Source organism: Haemaphysalis longicornis, unplaced genomic scaffold, assembly GCF_048455015.1.
Source record: "Haemaphysalis longicornis isolate Haplotype H1 unplaced genomic scaffold, Haemaphysalis longicornis Haplotype H1 scaffold_13, whole genome shotgun sequence".
Classification (NCBI taxonomy): Eukaryota; Metazoa; Arthropoda; class Arachnida; order Ixodida; family Ixodidae; genus Haemaphysalis; species Haemaphysalis longicornis.
The window spans coordinates 36,100,250-36,105,379 of record NW_027526233.1 but is presented as its reverse complement, the minus strand read 5'-3'; the positions used below and the strand labels follow the sequence as shown (position 1 = coordinate 36,105,379).

General features: G+C 42.5%; 1 long non-coding RNA gene across 1 annotated transcript; it reads right to left on the bottom strand.

The window, feature by feature from the left end:
- Positions 1-4,278: 4,278 nt before the first annotated feature.
- LOC144164039 (uncharacterized) lies at positions 4,279-4,822 on the bottom strand. The gene is made up of 3 exons (XR_013321013.1): positions 4,740-4,822; positions 4,373-4,523; positions 4,279-4,311 (listed from the first exon to the last, which is right to left on the bottom strand). It is a non-coding gene; the product is annotated as an uncharacterized LOC144164039 (long non-coding RNA).
- Positions 4,823-5,130: the final 308 nt, after the last annotated feature.

Sequence of the window (5,130 nt, the reverse complement as noted above, 5' to 3'; positions counted from 1 at the left end):
ACTAAGCAGAAACTTCAAAATAGCAGCAAAATCAGACATCAGGATTCCTTCAGCTTTGGAAAGAGCATTTTTGTGGCTTGACTGTAACAGCGGCAATAAACCATGCCTCACAATGTCACTGCAAGTCATTTCTGCCAAGTCCATTTCAAAACATTTTGACTGCATCATAAAGTCACAAGGAAGCAGTATTACTGCATATCCAGTGATACTGCTCCCTTGTGACTAATACTAAGCTTCAAAAATAACTTTTTGTGAACTAGAAGTAAAAAAGAAGCCCATGGCCATTCAGCAATGTGAGCAAAGGTGTCACACAGTACTACCCACATTAGCGGGATGTTTTCACATAGAATGTGCCTAAAGACGTACTAACACATCACAACGAAAAGAATATTTGCCCGTAAAAAGTTTTCTTGATTGAATATAGACTTCTTAGTAGTCATTAAAAATTCAAACCACTAACTTAAAGTCAAAGCAAGTGGTAGCTATCAAGGAAATGAGGGGGCCAGAAGCCACTAGGGTATTAGCTAACAGTCCAACAGAATAACCGATGAAATAGGACACCACTCTTGTACTAAAAAAACATTGAGTGTTTAGTGATATGTTTAAACATGATACTCACAACATTTGTATCTTGAAGGACATTTGCTCCTTATACATGAATGTGCTTTTACATTTTTTACGTACCCTCTGGCGACAACAGCTTTCTCTTCAACTTTTTGGGGCTCAGAGACCTGCGCCGTTCTGCACCTGCAAAAGCCCGATTTTTTAGAATACATCCTACAGTAGCACTTCAATTTGTGGGTTAGTAAATTATTAAATTGGGGCTTTAATTGAGAGATTGAGATGTCAAGACTGTATTTACTTTCAGCCTGTAAACAAGGCACATCTGTATGACTGCACTGGCAGTAGTGCTGGCCTCACAATACTGTTCGCACTGACCAGCCCCTTAATCAAGTAAATGTTTATCCACAAATAATGCCAGGGACAGCTATACATCCAAACTTTGCTGCATAATGCAGCACACATTAGCAGCGTTACGCATTGCAGCAACTCTGGCAAGATGGTGCACGTAATGTAGCAGCACTCATACATATTTCTGGAAAGCGAACAAAATGAATTCCCATTTCTGCTGCAACTCGATTTTTCTTGGACTAATACATATTCAAGCTGGCCCTCCAACGTACTGTTTCAGGCATTGTTCATATATTCAATATATTCCCAAGAAAAGTGGCAGCCTTTTTACCCCAAATTACCCACTGTGCGCTATTGTGCAACTTACATGCCCAAATAATTAGTATCACCGGGAGCAATCTGACAGAGGGAAAAAAGGAAAAAAAAAAGTCACAACAGCTCAACCTTACGGGTACATTACCCAAAACTATGACTGCATGTCCCAATTGAGAAAGGCTTAAAGCACATGTGAAGTTGAGCCTCATACACAGTCATTACCTAAGACATATTAGATAATTATACTTTTGTGCCAAAATATGCAGGCACTTTTATCCTTCTACGACACTTTTTCAGATCCATTTCATATGATTTCAGACTAATTGTATGTGACAAACTTTAAGGGTCTATACTTTTACAGATCCCCAGCAGTTGGTAAATTCTAGTGCTTGTGAGAACAAACCTATTATAATTATAATTGCCTAAGCCGCTTTACTTTGGCATGTTTCACGGCTAAAGCTCCATTTTGCTAGGTACCAATCCAAAAAGGCCTCACTGAGCCAATCTGACATACACTCAGTGAAGGCCAAACCAGTGCATGTGGTTGTGGAATGAGTGTCCCATTGCTCGTTTGTTCCAAAGGGTTGGGCGCACAGGGGGATAGGTGAAGAGCAAGTGCATGGGCCATCACAAAATGAAACAAGGAGGACATCGTTTCATCAAAGTTCACTGTACTTTTTGCCTTGCCTGTACAGAGTGCTTTCTCGTGCGGTGCAACTGTGTGCATATTCACTGCCCACTCTCGATGCAAGAATGGAGCTTGTGCTCTAGTGCAAAGTTTGTTTAAAAGCGTCGAATTACAGCAAATTTCATTTTTGCTTCCCCGTTCACCCGGCCATAGGTGCCTTTGGAATTTTCTCTGCAAGTGTCAGCATGCAAAACAGACCCCGACACCCATAGCCGTTCACCTGCAAAAGCAATCAAGCTGCCCTATACTGTGAACGCTTAGGAATGGCAATTACATAGGCCTCTTCAGCAGAGCACTTTCACTGCACCCACTACACAAAACTGTTATGAACAGGCATCTTTTACATGGTGAATTTTCTAAAAATAAAATGCTGTGTCTATATGGTAATGTCATCTATACAACACTGTTTGGTACTAATTACAAAATCTGGAGCTCGAGATAACACGTATACAGTACACAAGAGAAAATCTAGTAGTGCCCATTGTCATGGGACACATGTTGGGGGGAGGGGGGGGAATATAGCGACGGATTGGCTGCATCCATGCAATGGCAATCAAACGAGATGAACGCGGAAATTGGCTTTGGAGGCTGGCCATGAGAGATGACGAGGGAGTGCTGAAAGATGAGATGATGGATGCTCAAGACAAGAAAGAAACGACTGCACTTACTCAAGGCTGCCAGTGTAGTTCCTCGTCCTGTAACTATAAATACCTTCATTGTGACATTTCCCCCCAAAACATTATGTTTGCCAGGTTTGTGTATTAGCTGCTATTACCTTCTTCTTCATCACGATCAGCACCAGTGTCTGTCATTTCTGCACTGGCTTCGAACACTGAAATCAGAGGAATAAAATATGAAAGGCCAAATGATAGCACTCCTTATTACACCAAGCATTTTTTTTTCAGGTCAAGTGAAAAGCGCTATGGCTGCCTCTGAATATAATAAAAGGGACAAGTGAGTGCAGTTTATGACTGCTAAAAAAGGTTAAAAGCTCAATATAGATAATTCCTTCAAGCTGCTACGAGTATGCTGCATACAAATCGCACCCAACCACAGCCAACCAAGGTGGGGCTGAGGAATCAATAATTGGTTCACTGAAAAGATTGCTTCGCAGAGATAAGTCCCACCCGAGGTAACGTACTTTGCTCAAATAATTTATGTAATAAAGAAAACACAATGCATGCAGCTCAACTACTACTTTGTCGCACTAGAGCTAAGGCGCATTAAGGTCCCCTTGAGCGGTGGCCGAGACTGACAAAACTAAGCGCGAATAAAACAAAAATTATAAACTCACAGAACAAGCTATTTCGACTTCATATTTAGAGCATACCATTTTTACAGCAGTAAAAATGGTGGGATTACGAGAGTTACAACTACAACGTAACCATGCATGCTGTTGCATCTGATGGAGGTACATCATCGGCCTGCGCAATGAACCCCACTGCAAACTGTGCATATTGTTCTGACACAACACCAGCCCATCGCAATAAGCAACACTGCCACTTTTGTGACCCTGTACATGCGAATCACACCTCATGAAACGAATGCTAGGAACCAGAACTACAGCTGCCATATTTGCTAGCGCAATGAACCCACTTTATTCCCATAAAATTCGGCATGAATTTCGGGTGGTGAGTCTATTGCGAAAAAATTGCAACAGATTTTGAAAGGTTGAAATTTCATACAATAAAGTTTCTAAGAGAAGCCCTGTTCAGAGCCTTACCATTTTGGTAAAAACCCATAGGTAATTATGCAATAAAATTTCTTTTTTATTCCCATCATGCTAGTGGGCCCCTACTCGCCATGCAGCTGTCCTCCTCACTGAAGTCGCTTGTGGCATCACATCCGTTGTCAGCCCACACCGGACTGTTTTCGGTAAGATCACGACACTTAAAAACTTCTCTTCCCACTCTGGAAATGTTCCCTTCTTTGGGCCCATGAAACACGGCGATCCCTGTTCACTGCCCAAAAACCTCCTGTTTTCGCACGTAGCGTACAAGCACTGGGTCAACACTGAAGTGCCGCCCAGCTGCGCGGTTTCCATATGCATCAACGCACGTCCCATCACCTTCAGTTTAAAAACTGGCTGTGTAGCTGCAGAATAGTAAACTTAAGGTTCTCGCTTTAACAATCACTAGCACTGTTTCAAGGTTCTCCTCAAAGCACTTCAAAATTGGTTTAATTTTTTTAAGTGTCTATTCTAATGAGACTGCTGGAACAAAGTAAGGTTGGCTCATATTGTATCAATGCAAGCTCACCTATCTCTGAGCTTTGCTCGGAAACTGCAGTGGATGACCCATCTGCGAGGGACAGAAAGGGTTTTAGTTGCATACACCAGATGAAAAAAATCAAATTTTTACTACCTTCACTGCTTTCTTGTGTTAAGCGTTGAATGCCTGAAAGAAAATGAATGAGGGTAATGCGTGTGGAGTGTTGTGCACTTAGCTCCATATTTACTGGCTGTGGCAAAAGAGGTGCCTGCTGTGGCAGAAGAGGTGCCTGCTGTGGCAGAAGAGGTGCCTGCTGCTGGGAAGCTCGGAGGAGGCGGAGGTGGCGGAGGTGGCACAGTTTGAGGGGCTCCACTTTCATACCGAGCAGGCCTTGATGTCTAGAACAGCCAACGCACAAGGTGGTGTTGTATTTAGAGTCACAAAACCACACAAGCTACTCCATACATGCGAGATATTCTTCATTCTAGTACCATATCAACTGCCAGTTTACATAATTCAGCTTGGTTAGCATTCTCTAGTTGTTCCATCTATGTCTAATGTTCCTTCAAGTGGCTGCAATAATAGGCTATAATAGGCCATTCACTGTTTATTACCTTTCGTCTCTCGGTGTCCTCGCTCTCTAGATCGGACGTAAACTGGGCCACCTCCAGCTTCCTCCGGGCATCATCGTAGTTAGCTGGTGCAAAGAACAGCCCGACACACGTTAATTACAGTAGATATATTTGGTAAGCAAGCTCGGTGAGACAACGGTGACAACCTGAATAAATATATTTACTGTACTGAGACTGAAGATATATTTCAGTAGAGTGGTCATTTAAACAATATGACTTCATTATAACAATGTTTATTGCAGTTTAAGACTTACTGTATGTGCCCTTAATAGCAGCATTAAACCTCTTCCAGCCCTTTGCTAGGGAGCGGCCCTTCCTGGCAAACGTCGATTTGTTGCCAGGGCCCGGTGGCCAAAAGCACTTCTTGTTTGAG